A 15,322-nucleotide genomic window follows, 5' to 3' on the forward strand; every position below is an offset into this window, starting at 1 on the left:
AGAATTGGGCTCGTAAGCCAAACAAAAAGAATTTTTGTGCCTTTTTGGGTATTTTGTTTTAAAATTTTTGAGAATCCTTAAAATATGAGCAAAAATATTTTAAAATATTCGGTTTAAAAATTGTTTGTCCTTTAAATAAATTCATATATATATATATGTATATATATATATATATAAAATTATTAAAACGCAATAAATGTAAGAAGTTATTTTGGTATATGGAATAAAATTTTTTAATGGAAAAAGATCTAAGATATTTTAAGGCTTTTGTATTTTTCTGCCAAACATATTTGTCATATTTTTTTTTTTTTAGACAATGGAACCAACTGTTTTTTATTGGGATATTACGCTTATTTAAATTCAATGTAATAAATATTAAATTTTATAAGAAATTTCAATTTAAAATATGTAGATGGCATTGAAAATTTAAAAGAAGGAAAACAAAAATATGTGATTTTTAGGAGAAATTTTCAAGGTCCCATATATTGTTCAAAGAATATTTCGTTCTCTTATATTAGAATATTTCAATGCTCTTTGATGTTATTCTTTCTTGAATTTCGCATTTGTCTTGGAAGGAACGGGATCGTATTGTTCCATTTGTGAACATCATTACTGCAGTATTTTGTTTACTTAGTTCACTATTAATTAATTCAATGTCCAACACTTTACCAGTTAAGATTATGATAAGCTGAACTCATGATACAGTCTTTCTATCAAATGTTCATAACAAAATTTTACAAAATCCATTATATGGAACTCTTTTAAAAGATTTAAAACTTTATATTTTAGATTTTTGGTAATTTTTCAAAAAATGCAATGGTTTTTCGCACTGAAAGTGCAACTATAATACTCTAATGAAATTTCCAAAAAAAATATGCATTATAAAGTTTCTATATCTCTTTTGTAGTTTAGTCCGAAAATTCATTTGCAGCTTAGTAAAATATTTTGTACACGAGTATCATGTAATGCTTGTAATAGAAAGAGTATATGTGTCAATAATTTTTGTGCATCTTATTGAAAATTTTACGAAAATTTTACATATTTTAAATTTTCATCAGAGAAAATTATATTTAAATTTAATATTGTTGATATTCAAGAATATTATTGACAACATGCGTGCATTCGGATTTAGTACGTAGAAATTAAATAGAAAAATTTTTATAAAGGCACCTTTTATTTTTCTATAACAATTCTAATTTTGAAATTTAATATATGTATGTAGAAGGGAAAACGAATATAAAATCATAAATCAAAGGGAGTTTAATTTATTAAATGTGTACATAATGTTGGCATACACGGAAAAACAAATTTGTTGTTATTGATTTATAAAATTCAATTGAAATTTTTCACTTTTAGTTATCAATTTTATATCTGATTTATACGGGTTCTAGACTCAATAGTACTTCAGGATGGTAAAATGCATTCAGGAGTACAAATATCACCTGTGATATTTTGCCTTTTTGAGCCCTCTTTTTCGAATTATTAGGGCTCAATGTTGGAATTTTTAAAAATCATTCAGTTTTTATATTTTTACTGATAACTTTAGAAATATTATAGACAAAGAAATCTTACCATACTTATTTTAAAGCTCATGAAATTCCCTTCCGTGAGGTGTTCAAGGATTTTTGTTTCAAAGATAGTTAAGTGCAAAGTCAAAATTTAAAAAAAAAATTTACATTACATTTTCTTTTAATCGTCATTTGCTCACAATTATTAGTTGATAGTGCGCGAAGTGATATTCTGACCTGAAAATTTATGAATAAAAAACGAAAGAGGGCCCCCGATATAGGTGTTTTATATTTGCCTAAACCCTGCTGCATCATTGTGTCCCGAACAACCTTGTTCTTTGGAGTTTACTGCAAAAAGCATTCAGTATTTGTTAGTAGAACTGCAAAAGATCTTCTATCAAATCGTTAGCATAAATTTTTTTCCTTCTTTTGCAACCTTAACCTCAATTAGTATAGAACTCAATTAGTAGAGAATCCAAATCAAACTTTTTGACGCCTGCAGAGTTTTTTTTTGATAACGCTGCTTTAGTAGTTCTATTGAAGTGCAGTTGTAACTTGTAACTAATAAAATCTCTTGCAATCGGAAGTGCGAACGCGAATTCAACCTTATTTGAAATTTTTTAATATCATAGTATACGTTTGCAGCATATATTTTAGGATTGTATCAGCATTGTTGTAGGGGGTATAGCTGACATAAATTTTCTATTTTTTCACTCAGTAAATCTAGTCGTGATATAATTGATGCCACACACAAACAATTTCCTTAACAATGAGAATGCAAACTTAGATTTATGAGGAAGTAATTAAATTTTTCGCTTTATCGTTAAAATTTTAATTGTTCCAAAATTCTTCTATAATTTTAGGAAATTATTTCTTATTATGCTCAATCGTATCATTTAACTTTCTGAATTTTTCAATAACAATATTTGTAAATCTGATATACGCGATCATTGATCTTTAAAATAAATTCAATTTAACAATCTTTTACTCGAAATTAATAATTCAAATGAAATTCTGTTTATAATTTGTCAAGTATAAAATTGATGAAAGGAAATGATATTTTGTGTCTCATTATGCGTTAATTAAATGTCATTCACATAAAATGCTCATATTTTTAATAATTGTTTTTTTTTTTTGTGTAGCTATGAAATTTGCGTTTCTCCATGGAAATTTATATTTATAACACATCGTAATTTTCAAAAGATGAAATAAAAAAAATTAATTGAGATCTTTTTCATATTTAATTTAATATTTTATTTTAATAAGAGCTTTTATGTAAATCACTTATATATATATACAAAATGCCGTGATTTAATAAATAATTCTATAACATTTTTACGACACCAAAAAATCTGATGTGCTCAGAATACAATCGTCTTGCAATGCAATAACTTTGAAAACTCAAATTTGGTTCTTAACGTAGAAAATTCAAATTTGGTTCTTTGGTTCTTTCTGGGAATCAGATTTTGCCTCAATGTTTGTTAATTAGTTTCATTATTAAACCGAAATCTAATAATAAATTCCACAAAATTCTGTTAATTAGTTTGCAGACATTCAATTTTTAGGTTTTCAACTGTTTGATTGCTTATTTATATTCCATAGGAATATATTCAAGTACGCACACTTGCAACTGTATGATCGCATGAAATTATAGAATCAAACAGTTTGATTGCAATTTTTAGTTATTTTTAGTTGCCAAAAGCAGTAGCTTAGATGTTTAAATGTTCAGCAAGAATTTTACAATCAAGCAGTAATTGCAAAACTAAAAATTACATGTCTGCCTGAACCCTTAGAATTACATTCGCTTATACAAATATAACAGAATTAAATGCGTTCGACTCTATCCGTTTCTGATATCAATCAGATTTTTAAATAGTTTTGAATTTCATTTATAAATTAATGAAATTGAAATTTTATATTTAAATTTTTTCGCCTTCTGCATCGACTATTTATATAAAATTAGTTTAGTGTGATTAAAATGAAAAATAATTTTTGGTGTTTTAATATTTTGGGATTTTTAGGTTATTTATATTAAAATTTTTATAGTTATTCTGCTCGTGGCTAACAAACAATTAATTTTCATATACTCAATTTTTTTTTATATAGAAAACCATAAACACCCATATACACACTTTATAATTTTAATTTTTAATTAATTTATTTTGGTTTTCCCGATTTTAAATATTTATATTTACATATTATTAAGTATATATACCGTATATTTAAATTTTTAAAGAATACTTAAAAATTATATTATTCGAAATCATTGAAACCACTATTGCAAAATAAAAAAATTATTTGTAGTTTATTGAAAATTTGGTTAAACTATTGAAGTATACGATAATTAAATCAAAAGATTTTTAATAAAATTTTTTAACAAATTATTCTAGTAACAAGATCAAGGATTATAAAAATATTTTGTATAAGGATTAAAAACGGAAACAATACATGTGTACATAGAACCTACAATATACGATATATAAAAATTATAGTAAATCTAGACCAATATTAAAATGAAAGAAATTGGGATTTATGGCAGTTTTATTTTTGCACATAAAATGAAAATATTTTTCAAGATGAAGTACGAGTCTAAAATATTTTTTTATTGAAGAGTATTGGAAAATTTACAAAATATTTGTGTGTATTCCATTATTATTATTATTCGTGAATAAATTATTAAAATAGGTTATCAATGTGTTTTCCAATTGTCTATTATAGCCTTAACATTTTCTTGTTGTAAAAGGATATGCGTATTGTATATAATATGAAAATTTAGATAATTTCATTGAGTGTCATACGTGACAATGTCAAACGTACATGATTTATTTTTGTAAACGTAAAGTCGATAGATTTTAGAATTTTTCAAATAACACTTTATTTCATAAAACGCAGAATAATGTTGTTTGCCTACATTTTATTTTATGAAAAAGCAATTAGGGTCATAGAACCGATCACAGGGTGGATCCGATAATCGTTCATAATTTGTATTTAAATTTTCGATCACTCATATTGAAACTGTATACGATACCGAATTTCTAAATTCATAAAAAATTGTTATCAAGTTCTAGAGTTTTGAAATGAGAAAATTAAAGTAATTTAGGGGTTCCTTTTAAAAGCAATGACGAATGGAGTTACCAAAGAAAACCATTCATTTTCTTTTTAGAAATTGTTTTAAATACGATAAAAGCCATTTTCCGTGATATACGAGTAGCACTAGCAAACGGTGTCAGAAAACCTCCCTGATTTCCAAAATCATCATCGAATTCGTAAAATATTAATAAAAATAATTATTTAATAAGTTTCTTTAATTTCTGGTAAATTCCAAGTATTTTTACTCTTAAAATTTTTTTTTTTTGCAAATTAATTTGGGAAGAAATGTTTTAAAAATTTCAATGGTAGTTTCAATGGCATCTAACTTAATGGTAGAATTTGTTTATGTATGGGTCGTGCAAAATTTTAATAAATTTCCAAAATATTTTTCATTTTTTGCCAAGGTCGTGCAAAATTATAAAAAATTTCCAAAAAATTTTTCATTTTTTGCCAAGGTCGTGCAAAATTTTTTCACATTAACTCATACAATCTCAAAATTTTTAATGTGGCCACATTTCATCATTTGTTAAAGCAAAATTTCAGAATTAAAATTTGTACAGCAGCTGTCCAACTTATCTATACCTCAGTCTTCATCTATGCCTATCAGTTCATTATTTCTTAGCATTTCGAACGGTATTCCAAGCGTTTCAAATTTATAATACCCTTCGAACATACGTTCATTATAATTATTCAACTTTAATTTAGTAACAATATTATTTTTTCTCTTTCTTTTTTCAGGCTGTTCTCTTCTTTATTATACTGCTCCAAAAATTTCAACATTTAAAATTGGTAAGTAATTTTAATTTTTTATATTCAATATTAGAACAAAAATAAAAATTAAAAATTTAATTTAAACTAATTTTTTTTACGTGTAACTCGGGTCTAATGGTTTTTTCAGAAAAACTTTTTAATCTTAAATATTACAAAAATTAAAAAATTAAAAGTGAAATTAAGACAAAATTTATTAATTTTATCCATTTAAAAATTTATATTTTACTTGTACGAGGAAAAGTGTGGATGTGCTTAAGTTGGATGAAAAAAAAAAGAATATATTTCCATTATATACATCATATGTATGTAGGTATATTTATTTAGGTACGTACCTTTCTGTAATAATTAAAGAATCTCAACTTTTGTAGTAAATGTCAGTGCAAGAAGTTAAATTTGCGATTAGTACGGCAATTATTCTAACTAGCTTAAATACGATAATTCGAGATAGCTCGAGAATATTAAATGAAGTTCAGATAAGCAATAAGCAAACATATCCTGATCGGCTCAGAATTCAACGAGTTAGAATATGAATATATGCAGTTTTAAATCTTATTATCAGATCTCTACTGGATAGCGTTGCCACAATAAAATTGAAAATTGCCTAAAGCATCTAGAAATTCTATAAGTAAATTTACTAATTTTATATTGGTTTCTTCATAACCCGCTTAAGGCAAGTATATTTAATATTTTTACAAAGATTACCACACAATCTTGTAAAATTTATCAAGAAATTTTTATAAAATTCTTTTTAAAAAATATATTTTTAATTTAACTTGCGTAATTACATGCATAAATTCAAAAAACCAAAAAAAAAAACAAAATTGTTTTTTCTCTTCTTAATAAATTTAAATATGCCTAGTCAACATCCGGGCATTGTGAAATTCACAATCAAAAAAAAAAAGAAGAGCAACTGAAATTCAAATTTTTTCTCTTTTTCTCTTTTTTTCTTCTTTAGGATAATATGCCTTTTTCAGCATTTTATCTCTGTAATTGACATGCCTGTATTAGGCATAAATTTCCTTAATATAGAGAGCATTAATGTACTACGTACGTATGTATGTGAAAAATAAAGAGAACAAAATATGAAAAAAAAAATATTAAAAAACAATTTCTTGTAAAAAAACAACACAAAAACATGTGATATTTTTGACATTTTATTAGATTACTAAGCTTAAATACGTTATATAATTTATTTAATGTATAACAAAAGTACTTTTATACAATATATTCGTATATTTTGTTATACATAATATTGTTATATTAAAATATCAATATTTTAAATAATTTGGAAATTCATTACGCATTCTTTTAATTTTTTATCTTTACACACATGTGTAGCTATTTCCGCATTTTTAATAAATTTTCCTAGCTAGGTTTGATTATATTATCAAAATTCTATGAAATTGATTTTATTTTTAGAAATTATATTATATTGCATATATTGAGGATGTTTTCATTATAATGAAAATAACCTTTTTTATCATTAAAATATTCTGCTCTAATGATCGTTTCTAATACGAGTACAACATCAAAAAAAAAATAAATAAATTTTAATGTTGTTAAGTGACAAAAATTAAATTAGTATAACGTCAGCAGTTAAATGTTTGTTTCGGATAAGCGCAAAAAATCAGACTTTCCGGCGAATGACTTTTGAAATTTAATTATTCAAAAACAATTTTATAAAAATTTTATATCTATACGTCAGACTTTGTAACAACATTTAGTATAATAGTTTACATGATTAAAAATTATAGTAGAACTCGAAAATTCCCCCAACAGCAACTCAAAATAAGATCAACAGAAAAACCCCCTACCAGTCGCAAAACTGCTAGGGAAATGAGAAACAAAAAAAGTTTGATATAACAACAGGGTCACTTGAAGTCTGACCATGAATTTGGAGAGACGACTGATAATCATGCTTTAGATTAACAAATTCAGGTTTGGTTCACGCTTAATCAGACACTCGCTTACTATTTAAAAATTTTAAAAATTTTCTAGAATCGAAAAAATAATCAGTCCTAACACAATCAAAATAAGGAATAAGGAAAAAGCGCTAAACCGGTTTTGGATATCAAAAAGGACTAAGTAATCCTGGGTCAATAAAATTTCCTCCAGAACATATTGTTTTAACGACGTTTTAAAGGATTTTGTAACATTCCGTGTTAAAATTTTACATTCCGCTGTACTTGTATAAATACCATTTGTGTTGAAATATTTTAACGCATACGGACGGATTCCTGCTGTAGAATGGCCAGTTTTTTTTCAAAATACCAGTAAGGGAATAATTTCTACATTTTGAATTAGCACCTCATCTTGGCTTTCTTATGATTTTTTGTGAATATTGATTTTTTTTTGTGAATAGCTTTAATTTTTTTCAGAATTTTTATAAAATTTGGATTAAAGCTATTGCATCATTTTGAAAATGTAAACTTGAACTCGAGAAAATGAAAAACAATTTTGCCTTTAATAAAAATTAATTTTATTTTGATAAAATAAAATTAAGGAAATCTACAAATTTCCCAATTCAATTCAAAACATTTCGGAATTATTTATTCAATACTTTTATTTATAGTTAAAACTCTGGTACATACTAAGAGGAAGTTGAAAGAAACTTAGTGGAAAAATTATTGAAAAAAAATTTTGCGATTTTCTCTACAATTTCGTCCTACTGAATGAAAAAAAAAAAAATTCTCACTAAAGAAATTAATTTAAAATGCAGAAAAGAAAATTTTTTATTCTTTACCTTTTTTCTCTTTTCATTCTTTTGAAAGTATGAAGTGTGAAATCTTATAAAGAAAAGAACCATTCACCATTCAATTTACACGAATTTGATTTATTTTCTCATATTTAGTGTATTATAAATTTGTTACTCTATTTGCTATACACACTTATTGCCTCTATATTAGAAAATTTCTGAATAAGTAAGAAATTGATAATATTTGATGTGAGCATGATGAAATTTAAAATAACTTTCAAATGAAAAAAACGGACGTCATTTTGGAAAACATAAATACACTTTACACCACCTATTGAGCGAACCGGACATTAATTACGAATGGAACTCATCGAATGCCTTCTTGAATAACAAAAAAAAAAAAAATTTTAAAAATATTCTTCACAATGGAAGTACTCATATAGACAGAATATCGTTATTCACCCAAAGGGCTTCCGTTCTTATAATTAGCCGTTCTGCTTATAAGTACCCTTCAAGTTATCCTAAAGTTCTTTAAACTTATTTTACCGTCTTCTTTATTTTATTCATCTTTTATTGTTACCAAGATATTTTGGCACGTTTTTATGACGCTTTTGTCCTTCCGTTTTTTCTTCTGTTTAATTTTTATTTTTTTTGTTAAAAGCCAATGTTAGAGATTTCACAGTTTACACTTTTTATTTCATCGTATACTTATACTATATGATTTCGTTTGATTTATTTGTTTTGTCATCTTTTTGTACTTCCTTTAAATTTTTTGTAAAGAATTTATTCTTGTGAAAATCTTGTGCTTTTTTTTTAATTTTTTACCGACTGCATTGCATAAAATAAGAGAGGTTTTGTGAAGACACCAAATTTCGGATGTTTAGTTTTTCGTAGAAATGCACTTCTTTATGATAGGAAAAGGTAAATAAACTATTTTTAGAGAAATGTCAGTCGGCTGGTCTGTGTATCTATTTGTATGTACACGAGTGTATCTAAGGGTCGGCTAAACCAATTTCGATGAAGTTTTATATGTGAATTTATTTCGGCTATGTCACGGATTGATCAACTTTTGGGATATGTGCGGCATCGAGAACTGAACCTTTTTCCGGCGCGATTTTACATTTTAGCTCATATCTACGGAATTAATTGATGAAATTCCTTGAAACTTAAATTCTGGTTCTTAGTGTTCTATTCTGGTGAACAGGGAATCCGGATGGCGCAAAGTGAAACTCCATTAAGAGCGAAATTTACATTTTTAGAGAAATGTTAACTAAAACTTACTAACTATCTTAAAATTGGAAAGTAGCATTTAAAAGGCATTTTCATAAACACTTTCGCTAGACTAGCCAATATATATTGCGGTCGGTTATGTACTGACCACATCAGATTTTTTTTTTGTTTTTGTAACCTCAATTACAAATAGAATTCAAGTTTTTTTTCCTAATTGAATTGTAAGTTTTCAAGTCATGTGAATAAATAAAAAATTTTCGAAAGAAATTTCAATGAAATTTTTTAAATTTTATATAAAAAAAAAATCTAGTTCTAATGTAACTGTAAGAGTCAGGAAAACAACGAGAATTGGAAAAAAAATATAGGTAAAAAAAAAATAATAAAAATTTTCTAGCTAACTTTAAAATGTTCTGAAAATATTTTAGCCCCAATCGAATTTTTATGAATTTTTTTTCCACCCATTCACCCGAATGTAATAAAGGTCAAATATTTTGCAGTCACCAACTCTGTTACTCTATAAACGTGTTGGAACAATTATTTTCTTTTAATAGAAAATTATTTCAGCCATAAATTGAACTACAAGAAAATTTTGCATAGAAAAACTTTTAAATTGAAACAGTGACTACTTTCCAAGTGTAGTCGGAGAAATTTTGGGGCAAATTCAAAAAAAAAAATTCTCACGAAATTCTTCTCAACTTTAATTTTAAATTTAATTAAGACTCAGAGACTTCACAATTTGAAAACCAAAGTTGTGTTTAACTAAGTATGACAAAAAAAAAAATCGTTCATGCTAAAAATAAAAAGTTTCGTATCTTAACAGTAACGCAGTTTGAAAAAAATGGGCGCAGATATTTTATATTGGATTTTTTTTTTTAGATACTATTTTAGATTTATATTAAAAAAATAAATTTAGAAATTTTGAGACTAGAATACAAATCACATTTTATTCCTTTCATTTTAAATGATTTTAAAGTTACAGAAAGTAGAGAAAATAGAAGAAGATTTTTGACAAAGGTTTTTTTTTCTCATATACACAGAAAGGAGGCATGAATTCATAAGCTTGACACATTTACTAACATAAAATAAGATTTTCAATATTATTAATGATGATTCTTTTTAACAAATTTATTATCATCATTGAAATTTTATTAAGAGAGGCATCATAATAAAAGTTCAATAAACTAAAAGATCACATGAAGCGTTATAAATCAAAAACTTGTATAAATTTCAAAACCACGTGCACTTGAATTTTAATTTCATGGTTTCATCACATTTTTTCCAATATATAGTAGGCTGGAATTTTAATGAATACAAAATGTGTGTAAATGTGTGTAAAAATAAATAAATTTTCAAATAGAATTCTTAAATCACAAAAGTCTATTAAAGTCCTTTTTCATATTTTTGTTAATTTTATTAATTTTGTCATCTTTAAATTTTTTAAATATGGAGGCTTTAGTTGATTATCGATTTTAAGAAATAAAAAAGTGAATATTTTTATTTTACATGACTGATTGGCTATGTAGAAGTAAAAATGCCTGCATAGCGTAAAATTTAAAAATAGAATACATTCATGAGAACTATCGCATCCAGGGAAAGTAAAACCCTTCTCTCTCTCAAAATTCTTGGCTATCCTATCCAAGCAATAATTTCCCATTAACATATCAATTAAACGTTATACATTAGTAAATATGAAGGTTGTTGTCATATTTTCGCATGGTCAAAGTTGTTCCTATGACTCGGTACAAGCGAGTATCCACCCGTAGGGCTTTACTGCTTTGTTTTTAATTTCCTTGTCTTTTTTATTTTTTTAAATTACTTTAGTGGTCGCCATATAAATCAGTGTGTTTCTTTTTTATCCGTCTTCCCGAAAGTCGCAAAGTAACACAAGATAGCTCTGTTTTAAAAAAAAAATTTTTGGAAAGCCGTACCTGTACAGCCTCAGAAATAGGATCTACTCTTTTCAAAAGAGTAAATCCTAAAACCCCTACTTTGGGTACCCGTAGTCAAAAATGGTGATATACCTATTTAATAGAAGTTTACTCCGTAAGCTTAAGTACTGTCATAGTTTCCACCTCAAAGGCGCCTTATAAACATAGGTAAATATAATCAGTATCGGCTTTTACAATCCTTCTTGTCCCTCAAGACGAGAACAATTCCAGCCGCCCTTGTACTCACTGAATTATAAGTAAAATAATTTTGAAGATTTAGAATCTTGGGTATAGATGAACATCCTTTTATGTATTTCTAGCCTTTTGCAAATCTTCAACGCTTACGCCATACTACCCTCAGACTCTATTATGTTTTTATTTCCAAACTTTTAACGTGATATCTCAATGACCTTTTCGGAACCAATAAATTTTTACAATTTTTTAAACTTTTTTATTAATTTGCAATTCCAATTATTGTACTTTCGACGCTTTGTATAGTTAATAAATAAACGAATTATTTATTTTAATATTATTCGAATATGTTATACCGGAAATAAATACATATCTACATACATTAATTATTATTGTGTTCAATAGAAAATTTCGTATATTTCGCAGTTTTGTTTATTATTGCAATCCTTTTCCGCAAAAGTTACATTTGACATACGCAAAAACACTCTTTACTTTTTAATTTTTTACAAAGTAACATATTGTATACAACACATACGTTTGTGCATGGGCGTATAGAATGTAAGACAAGAAAATTACATTGCAATTTATTACAATAATTCTTACAATTTCATATTACTTTATTTATAAATCGTATTTTCCGTTTAAGTTAATTTTTAGTATGAAGAATGGAAAATATCAATAGAATATAGTATGAAGAATGGAATAGATACATATCAAGTTAATTACACTTTAAATACAATTAAAAAAAATTTTCGGAGAACACGTAGTTTTCCGTCATTCCGTTCCGTTGATTGCAAATGCTTACTTTGCACATATTATAGATCCGGCACTGATACAGAGAATAAACTGCAAAAACAAATCTCATTTGCTTCAAATGTAAATTAAATCGCATTCTCATTTTTCTCTACAAACAATACCATTACCATCACACGGATGTGAAGTAAAAATTTACGTGTAGTTCAAATTTTATATTTTATTATATTTGAGAGAGAACAATATAGGAAAAAGTGATAAATTTGAAATAATTCTCTCATTTTCAAGACAATTTTAACTCTTTAACTAACGCTCTTCTAGTTCTAAAGAACGCTCTTTTTTTGTTCTAAAATATTTAAAAAATGGCTTTTGCGAGTCACACACAACACAACTCCATATAAATGACACGGCAACTATTTGTGCAAATTTGGAAAGGAGACCGATATTTTCTCTCTTAATTCTCTTCTCTTTTATGTTTCTTATTGAATACATTTTAAACTCTCAAATTAAATGAATAGTTTGAATTTGCCTTATCATTTATTTTTTTGCAACCACGCCACTGGAATTTATTCCTTCAAATTTCATATATTTCATAGTAAAAATATAATATTTATGTAAAATTTATAAATCAAAACAAATATCAGAAAAATAATGATAACATTGTAATTTTTAAATGGATTCTTTAGAAAAATTATGCTTTAGCAGGATTTTTAAAAGATTTAATTGTAATATAAAGATTGTTATGTTTATGTAAAAATATTTTTCATTTTTTAAGTTTTTATATATTTTTAATAATTAAACGAGAAAAAATAAAGTAGATCATGCCAACTCTGTGATACCCGTACGAGCTTGTTATCTTACGGGCGATGATCGTTGTGGTAATTTCCATAGTTTCTAAGATATTAATAAAGAACTGTTGAAGTTGGTTATGCAAGCGCCCCACTCTGGTGTGGAAGAGGGAACGCTTTTTGGTAGGATATCGGTTCGACGAATTTGAAGAGTTCTGGGGTGCGTCTGTCGGTGATCTGCTGAACTTTTTCAAGGAATTTCAATGGATTCAAATAGACGGGTGTGTGTTGGAGGGGATCCTGATGGGCATTATACTGGCTTATAGTGCTGGGTGACAGTGTTGAGGTTCCCTCCCTAACAAACCAACTACGTTGAAGTTGTATGGCAGCAACTACAAAGAGTCAAATAATTTCATTGATTTATATCACAGATAACAGTTCCAACAATATACTTGTTCACCCGAAATTTTAATATTATAAATTCAATCATTTTTGTGATAATTCCAAATAACTTTTGAAGTTGTATGGCAGTTATGTAAACAACTACCTCGATCACAGCCAATTTAAATAAGGTTCTGGTATTTACTATAATAAATCATTTGTGAGAATTTGGTGAACTCAACTTAATTAAATCGACTCAAAATTCGACATCTATTCAGCGCCGGATCTCCATATACGAGTATGCAAATCAAAAACATATAATTATGTCTGTATCTCAGACCATTATTTCTGAGCATTACAAACGGTAAGGCAAATTTATAATGCTCACCGAACATAAGTTCGTACGGGTATAAATATGTAATAAGTTAATAAGAGTATTAAGCTCAAAGAAATTGTGTTTATTGTAAAGTTAAAACAATTATTTCCAATTAAAAATATAAAGTAATAATTTCATGGAAAAAATTATGGGTTTTAAAAGATGCAATGGAAAATTAATTTAAAAATTATACGCATACATTTTGTATTTCATCCTAAAATTTTAGAATTTATAAGTAATTCAATCTGGTTTATGGCTTCGTGTTAAACGTACAGTAAACAAAAATGATATAGATCAAAAGAAGAAATTCGTCAGAGAATTAATTTAGTTATTGCTACTAATGAACTCCGGTCGCCTTCTATGCTTTTAAATTATAAAATTTTGTTTTCGAAAATAACATTGAAATTACTCAGTAAATTTGCAGGGCCAAAAACAAGTAATTGGAAATAAAAATGAAAATTTTTTTTCCCTATTTAATATGTAAATTTAACTTCACTAGACCCCCCCCGATTTTTTACTATTTTGTTTATAATTTATAAAATACTTAAATCAATATTTTGTTTTATGGTTTCAAAAATAATTTTTTCCTATATACAAATATCCTCTTCGCCTCTATTCCTGAGGCGCCATCCATTTTATTCATTTATGATGTTTATCTACTTTTCTATTAAGTGGTTTTACGGCTTTTCCGAATAGTAAATTTCCATTTTTAAAATATTTTTTTATGATATTTTAATACTATTATACTTTAGACCCAATCAAAATCATAAATTCTGATTCGAAAATTATCATATCCTTAATATTTTAAGATGAGTGTTAAATAACAAAAATAATATTATCCTTAAAATTTAATTTATGGGAAGAGGAATGAAAAGCAAATAAAAAGCATTATTTAAAAATATCAAAAGTAATACAAATGACTTGTGGAAGTTGAAAAATAGGATAACAATGCTCTATTGTAGATGCCATTGAGAGTTATGCGGGTATATATGAAGGGAAAACCAGGTTTTAGGATTTTAAATTTAATGCTGCCTTAATTTAGCTAATAAATAAAATAAGATAGAAAGTAAGCATCATTTAACATTATGGTGAATATAAAATCGGTTAACATAAACTTCGCCAATCGGAAAATAGTGAATCCATCACAAATTTACTTAAATGAAACGAACGCAGCAATCCAAAACCCAAAAAAATACCAAGGAATGGCTTTAGATGTCAAGCTAAGGTGGAAAAAGAATATAAAGAAGAAACATATAGAATAAGAAAATAAATATAGAGAAAATTATTGGCTCCTAGGTCGTAAGTCCAATTTAGCAATTAATAATAAGATATTGATCATTAAACCAAACCAAATCATTAAACCAATATGGCGATATGGCATTCAACTGTGGGGTTGTGCCAAGAAGACTCACATTAACAAAATTCAAACCTTCCAGAATAAAGTTCTACGGGGCATGGTAAATACGCCATGGTATATACATAACGGTGTCTTCCACAGCGACTTAGGGTTTCCTTTGGTTGTAAATTAGGAGTTGTGCTAGAAAGGCACAGGGCTCGTCTAGAACAGCATGTAAATATGGAAGCAACTCGGCTACTAGACAATGACGTTA

The 15,322-nt window shown here is 26.6% G+C and overlaps 1 long non-coding RNA gene across 1 annotated transcript in view; it reads left to right on the forward strand.

Annotated features, from left to right (window-relative positions):
- The window catches only part of LOC129612250 (uncharacterized), a 182,710-nt gene that overhangs the window by 68,643 nt on the left and 98,745 nt on the right, over positions 1–15,322 (forward strand). The window contains exon 2 of the long non-coding RNA XR_008697216.1: positions 5,337–5,387. This is a non-coding gene — a long non-coding RNA (uncharacterized LOC129612250). The remainder of the gene's footprint in view (positions 1–5,336; positions 5,388–15,322) is intronic.

This window comes from Condylostylus longicornis, unplaced genomic scaffold (assembly GCF_029603195.1).
Source record: "Condylostylus longicornis isolate FDR11 unplaced genomic scaffold, ASM2960319v2 ptg000064l, whole genome shotgun sequence".
Taxonomy (NCBI): Eukaryota; Metazoa; Arthropoda; class Insecta; order Diptera; family Dolichopodidae; genus Condylostylus; species Condylostylus longicornis.